This window comes from Notolabrus celidotus, chromosome 14 (assembly GCF_009762535.1).
Source record: "Notolabrus celidotus isolate fNotCel1 chromosome 14, fNotCel1.pri, whole genome shotgun sequence".
Classification (NCBI taxonomy): Eukaryota; Metazoa; Chordata; class Actinopteri; order Labriformes; family Labridae; genus Notolabrus; species Notolabrus celidotus.
The window spans coordinates 25,154,414-25,172,022 of record NC_048285.1 but is presented as its reverse complement, the minus strand read 5'-3'; the positions used below and the strand labels follow the sequence as shown (position 1 = coordinate 25,172,022).

General features: G+C 43.1%; 1 protein-coding gene across 1 annotated transcript in view; it reads right to left on the bottom strand.

Moving 5' to 3' along the window:
- The window catches only part of robo1 (roundabout, axon guidance receptor, homolog 1 (Drosophila)), a 371,682-nt gene that overhangs the window by 94,207 nt on the left and 259,866 nt on the right, over window positions 1-17,609 (bottom strand).

The window sequence follows — 17,609 nt, the reverse complement described above, 5'->3', positions numbered from 1 at the left end:
GTGCCCTGGAGTTGCCGGCTACTCCCTCCATTCCCCATTCAGTGTGCCAGCGCTCTTTGTGTGCAGGAGGGGTAAATGTCAACTCTAGCACTGCTTGGACTGAGAAAAGCCTGGAGGATACAGAGAGAGGGGGGGAAATGAAGACAGAAAGAAAATAGAAGGCATTTATGGAGACTTTTCCTCTAATTCGCATAGAGGTTTAATTTACTAGTCAGTCTCACTGACATTTTTTGCTGCATATGAATGTACATTCTGTACTCACAAAGCTGTATCTGTTGATAGGTGATACTTTCATTGAATGCAGCTGTATTTTGCATGGTGTGGCAGTAATTTGGCTCTAACAGATGGAGATCTGGCATTCAGACTGTGTTAAAGTAGGAAGATAGTCATGTCCCTTCTTCCTGTGGCCTGCATTATCTGGCACCCCTGCTAAGAGCGTTAAGATGAGCATCCTGCAACATCCATCATTTCTGTTTCCACCTCTTCCCCCAGATATCCAGATTCTATCACATAATAGTATTAATGAGCCAACACAGAGGGTTCCAGTTGTTTGTTTATTGTGCAAAGGATATAACCGTCACTACCCACATACTTTTGAATGTCCTGTATGTTGGAATGGACATTAGACAATGCATTCACAACAGGGCACTCCTACAACCTGGTCTTGCACAGACCAAGTATTCTTCTTCCTTGTCCTCTGCTGGTCTAGCTAATAATCTTGGCTATGCAGCTCAACTATTTCACCTGGTGCTGCAATATTTGACCCATCTCTGTAAGTGTCCTCTGTTTTTCCGATTTTTAAAAATAAAGTTTTGAACATCTAAACAGCAGTAAGGCCAATTGTGTCAATGACCAAACATCAAAGTACAAGACGGTAGCTTTGATGCTTTTATCTCTATAACTACCTTTTAAACTTTGTTTCATGAGATGTGCCTGGATTCTTTTTATATATATCCTTGTCTCGTGTTTTGTATTCAAGAAGCAGCAATGACCCAAATCATAAAGTCAACTTTTACTGCAGAGTAGTTTGGAGAATAAAGTCGAAGCATCTACAGGGAACATTTAATGAGCTCCGAGGCACAAACCAAAGACAATTATAAAAAACTAACATCTCTAGCTATGATAATAGTTCAGCCTCTCCTTCACTCCCTCCTTTATCCCGTGCATGCTGCCTGAGGGACAGTCACGCTGCTGACCTGTGTTTCTGCAACACAACTCCCAATACACCACCGAAGGACAAACACACACAAACACCTCGGCAGATCAACAGAGGACGAAACTGAACAGTTGCAGCCGACATCTGCACGGCGAATGTGATGTGAGCAAACAACTGAGGGATACAGATGGGCTTTCTGAAGTCTCTTGGCTGTTACTTAGTTTACAAGTCTTTCAATTAGCAGGAATGGCAATCTACAGCAACAAAAATCACTAAACACAGAAAAATGGCTCATTTGGAGCTCAGCTGAATTAATTCAATTTATCTTGTTCCAGAGAGAGTAGCGTAAAATACAGATAATATATACAAAGAACAACAGAGAGAAAACATATTTTAATTGGAGATGTTTTATCAAACAAGTTGGCTGTCGAAGCTTTGCAGTCTCCTGGAGACACTTTAATACTTCTGCGTATGAATCAGAGAGCTGGCTGTAGAGTTTCTGCATAGAGAAAGCCATAGTAACTTTACACAGTTTATATAACGTGGCACCAATTGTCTCCTTTTACTTCACTTGACTTCAGCACCAATAACAGAACTTCTTAGTCTGTCCTTATAACAGAGACTAGATAATCAAAAAAGACTGTTTGCCATACACTGACACCTACACAGGCTGGAGGCTAATGATGCTAGATGATTTCTGCACAACTCGAAGATACATCTCAACTTTAAAGGTATTGAATAATTGACTAAACAAAAAAAAAGGCAAGCGTAAGCCATGTTAAACCCAAGCTCAGCTACATGGTTGCATCTTGAGAATGATCTCAGATGAAGAAGTCTGATAACCAAATAAAGAAACTACACTGTAAAAAGCCAACGTGATGCACAAGGGGTCTCAATACTTCAATTACAGATGTTTTTTTAGGTCAAATCTGAGTACTATGACCAGGATTTAAAAAATATTCAATTACACACTGGCTTAGTTTTAATATAAGCCAGGAGATTTAGCTGTCAGTTGGAGTTTGACAGCATGCAGCATGTAAAACTAGAATAAATGGATGCAGTGTTGTGGCCTTGACAGATGTGTTTAGCCTTCAAAGATCCTGCATCCTGCATGCACTTCCTGGTACACAAGCATGCTGTCAACATAGTTTACCACAGGACTTTTTCACAGGCCGAAAAATGTCCGCTGTATAGCCAGTGTGAGAATCTTATCACAATCTGCATGACTGCATGAATGCTGCAGTTCTTTGGAACACATTCTAAACTTTTAGTATTGTGAGGCAGAGAATTGGAGAAATGCATCAAGTGAAGCCCCCCCACACAGTAAAGAGGTGTATTAAGGTGGACAGCTCATACCTCCCCCTCTCATATACCATTAGTTCTGTCTGTGTGTTGCACATTCCAGCCCCCCCTTGAGTGTGTCAGGGAAGTGGGGCCCCTTCACTGTGGACCAATCTATAGAGTGTTAATCCACCGCTGGGCCATGCAAAACAGGGGACGACCAAACATAAATAAATAAGAATGAGTTGAATCTCTGTCTCCTTTTCCCCATTTCAATCAAGTGCTGCGATGGAAACCAGACGGCACGGTCACATTCAGGGGTCAGTGTGGGCTCAATTAGAAAGGCCCACAGTGAAAAAAGGAGCGATTATTTTTAAGCCCTCAAAGTGTCTCTCTCCCAGCTGGCTGGGAAGTGGGGAAGTCAGGCTCAGGAAGACAAAAAAAAGTTCCTTACCCCCCCGAAACCAGCTTTTTTGGCCCTGCACCCACTGTCAACATGTTTAACATTTATAAACAGAGACAGGCAGGATTAAAGGTGCAAGGATGGAGGTCAATAGCAAAGGAGAGGGAGATTGGAGGTCCTTAACTTGTCCACTTACTGATACCAGACACCCAAAAGTGCCAGTCTGGGGCCGATCCTGGAGGACCAAACTGCTGGGGAAAAATCTCTGGAGACTGATGACCGGTTATGCCTGGAAACTGAAACCACCTCCATTTATTCCTATCATTCGCTCTTTGCCAGTGTAATGATAGGCACCACACTGAGGGAAAAGCAGTGGAACGGGTAGAATACATGTTAGTGTTGGTGGTTTATATACCCAGGGAGTATTATCATGTAAATGGTAGTTACTGTACAGTAAAACCCTGCTTTTAAGACTGATAGCAGCTGGGCCTCACATAGGGAGGGATGTATCCTGAACGTAAGTGCTCTTCAGGGACACCATGCATGCTTTTTTTCTACCACATCAAAGAGATGTTGCTGAAGAGCCTCCATTTCCGCCACGAAACCCTGCGTACTTTCTCCATGGAACCACCACATTGCTTTCATCAGTGATCATACATATGACATGTGAGCAGGATTGTGAAAATGAATGTTAGATTAACTTGGTACACTATGTTTCCTGTCATTCTAAATCAGCATCCTGAGCATGCACTGGGCTTCCAAAACGGGGGAAGAATCATGTAAATCAGGCGGCATTTCATTAAAACTTCACTTGATAGCCCATCACTTGATTAAACATCCAGCTTTATGCTCTACAGCTGTTCGCCATTAACCCACTACTTCTCTCTACTTTCACTCATCACCCAAAGTCTAATTCCACCCTCAGCACAACAAAATTTCATTATCCCAATACCAATCCCTGTAATTTTCACAAATATGGTGCTGACACTTCCTTGGATCGGGAACAGAGGAGTGATATTGTTAGGAGAAGGACAGCTGGGGACAATCGTTGTAGTTCAGTGAAGCAGCGTGCCTCCTGGGCTAAAACGCGGCCCAAGATGTATGAGTCATTTGTATGATTTTCTAAGTTAACCACTCTTTACCCTCTATGTTTCCCCATGCCCCTGACCCAAGGGTCGAAATGTGGCCTGTGGCATAGTCCACATTAGTCGGAATAACTCCTCTACTGGTCACAACCAGACATTTAGCTCTGTCAGCCCATTACTGGCTGGTGCTGTCAGCAGGACGGAGCGATGCTGAGGCTCCCTGATGAATACAGGCATGCTGAGGGTATAAATCGGTTTCATCTGGTGTCCGTCCATACATCCAAAGCGAAGACACAAGCACACATACACACATCCCAGCTGAAAGATGTTCCCGTGGGTCTCATCTGTCTCACTTTGTTCCACAAACTCACTTTTGATCATTTGCAGAGAAGAAAAAATGAGCATCTGTTGAAGTTTGTTCTACAGGAGTGGACTCAAAGAGTCTTTTAAGGTCTTTTAACTTGACATCAAAGGTGACCGATGAATAAGGTCCCTAAAGTACTTAGCTAATATGAGTGTTTGCAAGGGACCAGTGGAGCTATCGAGAAAAATGGCTGGGTCCCCAGTTTTGTCTGTTATTTAATAATTTAGGACTTTTCATGAGCAGTCTCCTAAAAACTGTACTCCATGTGTTTTTAGAGGCTTTTATATGCTAGAAAAGTTCTGGAGTGATAAATGGTCCGTGAGATCAGAGCTCTCCAAGAAGAAAATTAGCTGCAAATGACTATCTTGTATGAAAAATTGGAAGGACAATTCAATTAAATATACATGTTTGAAAAATGGACTAATAATCCACCACTTGTCCTGGAAATTGATCAAATTCCTCGACATGCCCGTCTCCTTAAAGACACTCCCAAAAGCCCATGACCAATAGGAAGCCTGTTAAGATAAGATATTTTCCAATTACTGCCCTGAATTCCTCAGGAAAGGCCAGATAGTCAAGCTAACACAGGTGTATATTAAATGTCTAGTCAACCATTTCCATCCAGCAAACCTTTTGTCTACAAGCTGGATTGATGCTTGCTCTCCATCTGTGGCTGAGAGGATTTACCAGCGGGGCTGAGGGAGAGTGTTATCTCACCTTGCAGAGATAAATCAGACAGGGATACGGTGCTTCTCCTACAGCGCTCTGCAGAACAGCACAGAGGAAGACAGGCATTTGAACAGAAAAGCCACACACAGCCTCCCTGCCAGACTGTTTGTTTTAAACCTGCTTTAAGGGTTTATGCTCTGCTCGGCCTGCCCTCAGGAATGAGCGGCCAGTGGCGATGGGTTCCAGGGTTGTTTGGACGGGCGAAATGGTCACCTTGATCTCTTCTCCTGTGACAGTTTCCAGACGATGTGAGAGAGAAAAGCTGTCTACCGAGAACTTGGCCTAGTTTTTTATTTAACATGTCTCTGTCCAGCCTCTTTGAATTTGCGCCTCACAGGGGAATATCCTGACACCCACTCATGCACGCTTGTTTCAGTTTGAAGACTCGCTGGTTTTATCAAGTTGGAAAACAGCAATCTGACCCATGAACCATAGCAATCAAATCCACGCATACAGAAAAGAAAATTCTGGATTTACAAGCTCTACTGTTTGGCTGACATCCACAAAGAGACATCCACAAAGAAAGACGTCCTGCATTGCACAAAAATGGTAGCTGGCGTTTCCCTTGTGTCCTTCTGTCCATGCCAAAGTGAATGTTTTAGGACTCCTTAGAACTTCATAGCCAAGATGAAAAACAGTTGATGTTTAAAATGAATATATTTATAGTCATAAGAGGGCAGCTATAATAAAGTCAATGTTTCTGGGGGACAAAGCTGGCTCTATGTGGCTTTGCCTCAGGGGGAACAGTTGGAATCTTGGACAGGATGTAAGAAACTCTCTCTGATACAATTCAAGCTTGAAAGTAAAGCAGCAGACACACTTCGCAGGAGAAATAAAAAAAAAAACCCTCCGAGTGTGATGGAGTCACTGCTAAGGATTATTTTTCTTGCAGCATTCTTTTTTTTGCACAGTCACTGCTGAGACACAGTACTCCTTCAATTATTCAGAAAATAACTTTTTCAGTCATAGGAAGGACAGATGCCTCAAGTACCTGAGGAGGCACTGAAAAGTGAATCTAATCGCTTTCTGTTGGGTGAAAACTTCCCCATTCAAGCTTAAATGTTCATACACTATGAAGATTTTCCCTTTTATGCACAATTTCTATTAAGAGGTGGGTGGGTGTGTGAAACGCCCCAAGCAATTAGAAATTATTGATCTGCAGAATTGTCTCAGCAAACGTTAATTACAAAGAGCTTGAGTCTAAATGGTTATTTGATGAGTTGCATGTTCAGATAAGCTAACAGGATTCATGCTATCTGGAGTCAATGTGCATGAATGATGAAATATGCAAGACTGGCTGCAGGAAAGCGTAATTATGGACCTGAAGGGACATCAAATGTCCTTTAACAGCTGATTAGATCAGGAATACACTCACATCATTGTGATTCATATGGGAGGCTACAGCTTATAATTAAGACAGGTGGGGAGTAATATATTTATAGAAAAGTGGAGAGTGGATACAGATGGTGCTAGTGAGAAGTTATTTCATCTAAAATCAGCGTCATCAATTTTTGCATATGAAAAAGTTCCCACCACAAAGAGGCCATCCGAGTCAAGATGACCTCTGAGCGAGAAACATCAATGGATCAGGTGCGGGCGGCTTCTATTGGAGGTTGGAGGCTGAAAGGAATCACAGTGGCTTCAAAGGATCCATTGGTAAAACACAGGGAAGAAAAAAAAGAGAGCACTTGTAACAGTTGACATCAATCAATAACGGTCTCGGATTCAGATTTCCATTTTGTTGACGAAAGCAGAGCTGGAGGGGGGAGTCTTTATCCTGAGTGTCCACCAGAACCTGATGGCCATGAAGAGTTTAAGAGCATGAATTACATTTAAGAGCAACTCGCTTTGTGAAGAGACTCTGCAGTGCCAAGAGGATGAAAGCCAGCTGTCAGGCCACAGTGGCAACTGAGTGCTTCACCGCTGAGGACAGTTTGTGTTTGCCAACAGCAAATAACCGCCTCTGGCCCATTTAGTGCCATCTCTTTTTCTTTCTGCAAACAAAAGCCGAGATGACACAAGCTCCTCTTAGTGGCTACCGCTACACTGCTCGATCAAACACAGAGTTGTATGTGGAACGAGCCCAAAACCAACACAGTAAAGAACTCTGAATTAACAGGAGTACATGAAGACTACATACTACCAGGCTGACACACAGGAATCCTTAGTCCCTTCTGTCTCATCTGTTATCCTGACATCTGCCTTGGATGGAGAAGTGGTCATCAGTGACGACATGAGGATGATAAGGAAGGCAAACGTTTAATATTGTAAACATGCAAATGTGATGTTAAGGTTGAGAGTCTTGAATTTTGGGGTGCTGGTTTGGCTCAGCTGATACTGCAGGTGCCCAAAAGTCCTGAACACACTGGTTGCAGGTTTGATTCCCATCTGACCACTTGATGCATGCCATCCACAACTCTCTTTTTACCATTTTCTACCTATTTTCAGTTGCCCTATCAAATAAAGACATAAATCAGTGAAGTAAAGAGAACCCCTTACTAGAGGAAATTATCAATTCCATCCCTCACCACCGTTAGCATACAGGATCAACATAAGGTTAAATGCCCTTTCTGTTCTTAAAGTTATTAATGCTGAAGTCCAAAGCCTGGCACCAAAAAAGGTTAATCAGCAGCCAATGATAAAATTCAGGCGCCTAAAAACAAACATCTGCAGCCCATAATCAGACATCATGTGACTTTTTCCTGTAATTGGTTTGTGTGATTTATTGTGCTTTTATTTTAATAAATTTGTGTTAGCACAACCACGCCAAAACCTGATAAATAGAAACTTAAATGACAGAATTTCTGTATTTGACTGATACGTACTTGTATTTCTTATATCTACATACATCTTAAAATAGTGAGGCTGTTCTGGATTTGGTCCTCTGGGGGCTTTGAATGAATACACATAACTACTGCACAGTATTCTAATATCTAAGGTAAGGGTAACACAATAAACAACACCTATGTGACAGAAAAACTTAAATAAAGCTGTATTAATATGACAAAGACAAAGTCCAAAGGCTTCAAAAAAAAAGCGCAAGAGTATTGGTAAGAGCCAACAATAAACAAACAACAGACTGAGAAACATGAAAAGGCCGTTTCTTAAGCCTGAACTGCTTGGCTTCACACATCACTGCTACATACTGAAGCCCTGCTCACCAGAAGAAGAATATGAGTCTTGTTGAACAGACCAGAAAAAGATGGCCAATAGCCAAAAGCAGTCTGTAAGCAGAAAAAAGAACAAGGAAACTAAAAAAAAAAAGGTATGAGAGTAGAGACTGGCTTTAGGGAGATAGCTCAGCTGGCAAGCACTCAAACAGCCAACCAAATGCAGGCACATGTAGCTATAAACACACACGCACTCACAAACAAATGTCACACAAACATGCATATCACAGTCCCAGAGACACGCACGCATACATTCTATGGCAGTGTGCTTATAGCGAGAGAGTTGCCAGCTGTCGGAGATCTTTGAGGGAACAGAACACCACCTGTCCCCTTATCTTTCCCTCACGAGCCAAGAGAGACGCTCCGTCCAACTGGAGCCACCTCCATCTCCCTCATCCAATGCTTAATGGCAGCTTGTCTGCTATTTTCTCTCCGAAAATGTATCCCTGTCTTTGTTCTCATCTCTCCGTCTGCGTGTTTGATCTCAAAGCACAAGAGTCTTTGCAATTATTTCCAATCACATCAAGGCTTTTCATCATTTAGAGAAATCTAAATGATGTACCTGTAGTCCTGGCAGTGGGGAGACTTTGAGATGTTTGGATTTGGGTAAAGGTGGACAGTTTTTCCAGATGTTTCTTTTTGTGTTGCCAGATAGGAATTTGACCATCAGGTCAGTGATCGTGTGTGTTTGATGGGGTGCAAGGTTGACATTTCTCTGTCTCTGTGTTTACTTTTTTGTACTCCTTCACCTCTCTCTTCTCTGTGCCATTGTTTTGGTTTTGGTGAGCGGGGTGTTTGGGCGCAGACAGATTGATAGAAGCCAGGCTGAAGCTCGGGCAAACTCTGACCGCAGCTTAACCTGGTTCTGCTGCTTTCAGTGTAAACACAAGCCAATGTGATACCCTCACCGTAAACATGTTGGGCAGTGGATTTTTGGTCCTACATGACTACAAAATCCATCCAAGCTGGGGATGAAGTCGAGTAACTCAGCTCTGCAACAGCACGTGTACTAATACAGAGCACAGTGTTAATAGCAGCTTTCATTGAAGCTGTTAAAATAGGGGAACATTCTCTCAATCTGTGCTGGCAGCTAGAGTGCCACCAGCCCAATAAAAGCAGCATGTGCAGTTTCCAGGTAACCAGCCGTGGTGAGAATGTGTATATGATGGGAGTGCTAATGGGCCAGAGTTCCTCTGAGAAACACACACACACACACACACACACACACACACACACACACACACACACACACATATATATATATATACACCCAGACTTCCTGCTTGTACTGTACACACTGCACAGGAGCACTTTAGCCTGGGAAAGGCTCGTGGAAGAAGTGAGTGATGGCCCTACCAGCTGTCTGGGAGTTATGGACTGAATCCTGGAGGCCAGGCTGATGTTTTTCAGACAACCTGAGCAGCACTATAGCAGATGGAGGTCACCACTGGGTAGCATAGCTAAAATTAAACCAACAGCTTAACATGAATTAAGCCAGGGCCCCTGGGCAGGGAGCCTGCATCCCACAGGATTGAGGCGGGTGCCGGGCAGAGAGCACCACGCCGACAGGGACCTGACCGCAGCTGAGGAAAGCAGGGTCCCCTCTGTCTCAGAGCAGTCACTCCAACTCCTCAGAGGGCAAAAGTGAATTTACATGGCAGTGGTAAACCTTGGGTAATGTGATTAAATCCTGGCAACACACTGCGCGATGATTAACTTATTCTCTACCCTCTCTGTGCCCTTCCATGCTGCTTCTTGCATCTCTGTCAGGCAATCAATAAGCTATTATAGCTCCAAACAGTGAGGGTAAATTAACTTACGGCTCCACCTGCAGAGTCTGCACTCTCTGCTAATCCCATTGACGGGGAAAAACGAGAGTGGACGCAAAGGCCAGGGCCCGAGATCATCTGCTGCCACACCGTGATTATCGGCAGGATGCTTACAGGGAAGGCTGAACAGGTTGTGAGGTCAAAACATGGCACTATAGTGCTCATGATGTAAGGCTGGAGAGAACTCAACTAGTTTTACAATGCCTCTAACTGGAATATAATGGACAACTGTTTAATAAGTGCTGAAACCTGGCATAGGCAAGTGTTTAATCTTAAGTGTTAGGTGAAGAACTCTGAAAATAAAAACTGGCTGTATCCCGCTCGGTCACTGAGGGACTTTCTGTCTCATCCATCAGATGAGAGCCAATCGACTAAATGGAGCTGAGGCACCACTGACAGATTAGAATCTGATACTAGTGCCAGAAAGAAAGCGAGAGAGAGTGAGAGAGGGAAGGGGGGTCTGGAAGGGAGAATAGAAATGTCACCCCCGAGCCCTACAGCAGCAGCACTATGGTCATACAATACGGGGCCTCACTGAGTCAGATGTCAGCTATTTCAAACTTTACCCACAGCAAACTGACTACTGTTTGAATTTTCAATGGATCCTCTCTACTTTCCTCATTTTACACATGACGTCCCCCTGTCTGTCTTTTATCCACCTCTTTGCAGTATATTGTTACACGGAGCTCCTTTTGTGTTCTTGCCACACCCTGTTTGGAAAGGTCACACGGGCACAAAGCAGAGGTGAGAGTGTATCTGGTCTATTCATCGCTCAGTGACACTACCCTTCTCCTTATGCTCCTAATTAGACTATTGTATATGTTTACACACACTCCAATGAGGATGATTATGTCACCACACATGTAGTTAAGCCTGGGGTGGTGTAAACAACACTCTTGAAGATAATAGGATGTAACAGATGTTTAAAAAAAAGTCAGATACGACCTGCACACTTTCAATTATGCTCAGAGTTCGCTTGTTGCTTCTAATGTCTCTCATTTCTCTCTAAGTCCTTTGTCATTAGTGCATCATTACTGCAATACTGAAGTGAATCCTTTCATTTGCAACATGAGACATAGAATGCTAAATATCTGGGGCTCAGAAGTGAACAGCTAGCATTACAGAAAGGTCATCATAACAGAGAGCTTGCATGCAAGTACCACAGAGTGATAATGAGCAACAACTCGTTCATACCGGCCCTATTTTCAGCAACACGACAAGGAGAAACTAATTTTCCCTCAATTGTTGCTTTAATGATCAGATTAGCTACCACGGCAACCAAGGACAATTAGATGAGAATTGAATGCCATCATGTATCCCCTGTTTGCATGTGTCATTGAGTAATGGCAGGGTTGTGACTATCCGCAGTCAGCAGCAAGTTGACTGCACTTCATTTGTAGTCGGATAGCATGCAGCAGATCATTATCAGTGTTTGGGTCGAATGCTTAGCTCACCAGGTATTTCTGTGTGTCTTGCTCCAGGCTCTGCAACTAGCTACAACTGTGATACAATTTCAGATGCCCCCCCTTCTGCTCTTTTCCCATTTCTTCTCATTTCCACAGTACTGAGGAAAAAAAACTCTGTCTTCGCCTCAATATTTTCCCTCTATCAGTTCAGGAATAGAAAAGAGGAGATAGCATGAATGAATGGGAGTACAAATCAGGTAAAAGGTGATATTGCACAAGCATGGCACATATGAGGGCTGTACAATAACTCACAGCTTACAATGTTTATCGTTATCATGATATGAGCATGTACAACAAACACTCTGAGTTCACTGGAATAAAAGAGAAGAATGTTTATGTGAAGAAGCTCTCTTACTCAGCATGTGTAGTGGATGGAGTCCTGAGTATAATGGTCATGTTTTCACACTATTTCTAGGCAGTAACATGATGCTCAAGCTAGTTATTGGAGGCCCTGATCAAACAGCACTCAACAAGATTTATATACTGAACAGTATACCACTGTTTTCTTTAAATGAAGGATTGTGACCTGATGAAGGAGAAAAGCTGTTGGTGCCTTGAAACTGGTCTGCCTTGCGATATATCCAGCATGTTTTGCACAGCAAAGTGGCTGCTTGCTTTTTCGAGCACCATCTTCTGGACAAAAATAACACAATAGAATACCTCTCTCTGATTTCTTTTACAGATGTATTGGTCACACCAGTGTATGAAAGAAGAAATTAAAAGTGTCTTATTCGCTGGATTTTATGGTACTTGCTTCACAAGTGCCAAAAAATCCAAACCAATCAAGTGGCTGTTACTTAGCCAATATGTAGATAAAATAAATGTTCTTTATGATGCTAATGGCACAAAGTTATAACTGATTTTAAATATAATATTTGTAAAAATGCCAGATATTTTTTGTTCTGTTGTCCTACTTTCATTTCACCAGCAGTACACACAGCGTTCTGCTGCAAGCTGAAACCATCAATACGTGACGAATTGGTTGTCTGTCTCCTGGGAGTAAAAAGTGAAGACATGGAAAAAGAAAAAACAGGCCATCACCAGGTCCCTGCAGGCTCACCTTAAGTGCACCATGCGTGCCCCTTGAGCACATTTTTCAAATTTTGCCAAAATGCTGTCTGAAAAATCCCTGAAGTTCTAGTCTCCCAAACCCTTAATCCTCCCTGACTCCAACTTCTCGGATCGAGGAGCATGATAGAAGGTTTCAAGTGAGGGCTTAACCCGGGTTTAATAACCAGAGCATGTCCACAGAGCAGAACACCTCGTCATATGACCAAACACGCACGCACTAACCCCACAGACACATAAACACACATACGCGCGGCCTCGCTCTGGCCACAGGAGAGGCTCAGACCGAGAGGAGATTACACTTTGCAACAAGAGTAATACGCAGGTCTCTGCAGAAGAAGCAGAGATTAGAGTCAGCAGCATACATTCATCTAGTTCTCACAAGTGCTGACACACAACCTGCAACCAAGAGCTTTTATCACATGTGGAGCAGGGCCAGGGGAACACGTCGGACAAATATGGAAACATGTTGATAAAAGATGCACAGAAAAAACACACTCACTGCACACTAAAACATGCACCACACAAACAGTCAAGATGCTTTTCAAGAGGAGAGGAAGTTAAAGTACTTTGTTATCAGCGGTCCTCATGAGTGATACTACAGGACCACTGGACTCAAGAGCCCACATACATTATCTTATCTGCTCTATACTAGCACTTCATATTGTTAATATCATACTCCACTATTCAGCCGGGACCCTGCTCCCACCAACCCTACCAGTGATCCTGTTCTGTCCTGTAGCCAGAGGCAGGGATTACATAGAGATGAATAAGCAGTCACTGTGGCGACCAGGAGAAAAAAAGGGAGGAAAGGAAACCTCTGACGTACAGGAGTTTGGGGAAGCATCCACACACTGAGACAGAAAGCTGTGCAGTAGGTCTTCTTTTGCAAAGACATCAAGAGATATCTGGATAATGTCATCGCGTAGAAGGATGGACCACAAAAACCACTACAGAAACAGTGGAAAGTGCTTAAAGTTGACTCCATAAATCAGCATCCCCAGTCTCATAAAGGGTAATTCCACTATTTTTAAAACTGGGCTCTGTTTTGGGGGGTATAAATGACTCAAAAATCTCTGGCTTTGTTTGAAAAGTTACTTCATCAAGCAGGCCTAAAACAGAATGTGATGGATGGGATGTAATCCTACCGGGCTGATGTCTCAGCACTTTCAGTAAAAGTTATTTAACCCCTGAGGTGAATATGTTATTTGTGTGTCGACCAAAAGATACTGTTTTGTGAATGGTGTTTGGTGGTTTTACATTGGATGTTCCTATTAAAAGAAAGCATCTTCCTTTTCCACAAAAAACACTATCTTTGTAGGGATAATTTCCCCCAATGCAAAATGACTGTATGCCCTTAAGGATTAACTGCAACTATTACAGGACGTCTCATGAATGCTGGTAACAGTAATCCACAGGAGCACATTTTTGTTTCTTTTTTTCATTTAGACTCCAAAATATATACAGAATAAACACAGGAATATCCCTTAAACAGATACAAACCATTCTCTACTTACTCTGAATGGAGATCTAAAAGGCAAAAACAAAGTGGATGTCATTGTGAAACAGCTGCGTTGAACACACCAAATGCATTTCATTTCCCATCTTTACATAGATAGAGATCGCCCATTCAAACGTCTATCTCTCTGAAGTGTCTAACTCAGGCTACGCCTTTCTAGGAAGTATTTTATGTCACCATTAAAAAGTCGCTCATTCATCAAAGCTCTGTATTTATTGTTTTATGGAGCAATTTCCTCCGAAATTCATCCCGTGACAATCTGATAATACAGATGATAAGATACAGATTGGGAATCACGAGGAATCACATGCCATTATTTCTTGATGTGCTAATTTGAATTTTCCGTGCCTATAAATCTCAAACTGAGCATAGCTCTGTCTCATCCTCTGTTTCCTACAGGAAGAAAAAAGGAGACAGAAGGAGGAATGAAAGGAGGTTCTGTTGTACTTTTGGATGCCATGTCTCCCCCGACTTCCCCGGCTCAGTGGGCTGTCAGAGACGGGCGGAGCATGGAGTGATTGATGGGATTTTGGGCAGGCTCCTTTACACCTGCCCCTTTAGCTCATGTACGGACTCTGTCATACAAAACTCTACGAGACATTGTTCACTAACCCATGTGTAGACACAATGACAGATTGATGGAGTTAAACACAAACACACAGAGACACAGGAAGTCTTGCCTCACCCAATCTGGTTCTATCAAATGGCTTCATTCTTATATAATCCAAGCCATTCATACTACCGTCTCTCACTCTGCAGGATGTGAGATTCACTTTAGGCACGGAGCCAGTGTTCGCTGTAAAACAACACAAAGCAGCTAACTCTGTCAGAAAATCTGCCCTGCTTCCCCGCTTTGGCTCTTATCCTCGGCTCCACCGCTCTCTTTCCCGTTGTGAGCATTTTCAGCACTTGGCCTAGCATCTATCCAGCAGTTTGAGTTTTGGTGGGGGAGGGAGGGCCATGCGTGGGCGAGGATATGCGTGTGTGTTTGTGGAAAAACATGCTCTGAAACTCCCCAAATCAGTGTGACATTTGACACATTTTTACATGAGCGAAAGAGACAAGAGCATCTTCTTGTTCTTCATTCCAGGCAGCTGTCACAGCAGCAAGTGACATCTGAGCTTTGGGTCAATTTTGTCAGCCAATATCAGTCTGAGTGGTTCATACAAATATCAAGTCAACATGGTCAAAGTTTTAAGGTATGTATCCAGGTCACAGAGTGCTGAAAGAGGCTCTGCACTTTTTTGTCCAATGCCACTATTGTTCTGTGATGCAGAAATTCTCTACTCTAAATGACGCTTAGGTATCGACCCAACACAGCAAATACATGCCTCTGGTTTAATTACATGGTGCATTGATTTATGCAAACACCCTGAAGGGCTAAATATGCTCGGTTTAACAGACCACACGCAACATGCATGATAAAAATTGCTCTTTGCATATATGGATTAATAACACGCTGATTGAAATGCATGTGCAGAACATATCTTCCCTGCAGAGTTGTTTTTTTTTTACAGACTGAGCTGACAGTAATGTGCTGTGTGGAAGGATAAAAAGACAGTGGCCAGTTGTTCCCCAAGTGCTGTAACTTTAAGATTAACAGCATGGGAGTGAAACAGCCTTGAACAACATCACACATGCTGCAGCTATCCAGGGTGAGATAACAAAATACGACATGATTTGTTAAATGAATAAACATGAATTTGCTAAGCTTTGTGTTTATCCAACAGTAAGCAGGCAAAACTTTTTTATGGAAAAAGAAAGTTTGCTTAGCGAGGCAGAGTTCAGCTTTGACAGTCACACACACGAAAACGCACACAAGCACAACTGGGCTTTGAGATTGCAGAATGGCTCTGTCTGCATTCCAGCATAAAACAGATTGGAGTTGAGGCCAAGGCGAGTCTGTGGTGCGGAGCCCACGCCTCGGCTGCATGTTGACTCATGAAGCCGACCCTGGCTGTGCCGTTTGCACCAATTTGCTGTGAACCTCCCTGAGACAAATAACTGCCACAGAGCTGTAACACACTCTGCCTCCAGTCTCCTGGCAGCTCGCCAGCACACTCACTACTGCTTCTGCTGCTTCTTCTGGGGTTAGCTGTCCTGATTTCTTCTCCTTCTGTTAGTCTTCTCTTATTCTTTGTTACTTTGGTCTACCCTGCTCACTCTTTCTTTTCCTCATATAACTCTTTTATATTTAGGACTCCTTAATTCTGAGCGTGGGGGGGGGGGGGTTAAAAAAGGTCAGATGATCCCAAAAAATGACAACAAAAACAGGGACAGGGACAGGGATGACACAGAGCTGCTGCACTAAATACTGCTCTCATAACGAGTAAACAATGCGACAAATTAATAATTAGTGTGCCACCAGGTAAAAAACAAGCTGTTTAACTCAGAGGACTTGTCCCATTTGTAGCAGTGGAAGAATAGCAAGAGGTAAAAAGTTACGATGGGTGAGAGCACTGATGAAAGAAAAAGAGATAACTTCATTGAGAGAGAGAGGGCTTGTGCTGAAGCAGGCACCAAAAAATAAAAATCCCCTAAGAAGTCTGTGCAAGCCAACAGATGTAATCAACAGACTAACCGTCCTATATCAGTGGGAGGTTTGGATGGGTGCGTGCCAGCCAACTGTCCCCACGCTCCGCAGATGACCCTCCTGCATGGCCCCCCAAATCTGTCATGTTGAACCCTGCTTCCTTCAACATATCCACAATCTCCCCTCCAACCTTCCCCCAACAATTGGAGAGTCAGCCAGGCCAGCTGGCTACACGTGTTGAAGGAGATTTCAACAGGAGCATCGAGATCAATGAGATTCTGAGATAAACTTGGCAGAATGGAGTTATGTGCAATGGACCAAATTCAAGTAAACATCCCTTTGCTTCTGTTGTTAGTGGCTGTAAAAAGTAAACCCTGCCTCTGAAGCGTGTGTATGTGTATGTGTGTGTGTCAATATGAGACTTATGGCCAGCTCTGTGCGGTCAGCACTGTGCAGGCAGCCAGGCCGCTAGACAGCCGGCCCCGAGGTTATCGCCTGCTGAAGTGGAGCAGTGTGCCGTCCATTACCTCACTTTACTATCTCTGCTTCCAGGGGAAGGCACACGGGCTATTCATAGAGACACTCAGGGACACAGAGAGCACCAGATAAAGGACAATACTGCAGTAGAACAGTTGAAGTTGGAGCACATATTTGTGTTACAGATTTTAGGCATGCTTGTTCAGTATTTTGTGAAAATGTGATTTTCCAGTGATTTGGTATATGATAAAATACATTAAGTAACAGTCTAGGTCAAATTTCAGTGTGGCCTAACCTCTCATTCTCTAACAACCTTGTGCACAAAGGAAGTTCTTTATTTGACACTGGCGTCTTTAACACAAAGAAAGCAATAACATAATAGAAAAAGAATCCTGTCTTAAGCTTGTTTGAAAACACAAGTCAAACAGGCTTCACGGTTAATGCATTAGCGCAGGCTTTGGGTTAAGAGGCTGTGATAGAGAGAGATTGCGGGCTGCACTGTACGTGTGGTTAATGATAAACCAAACAA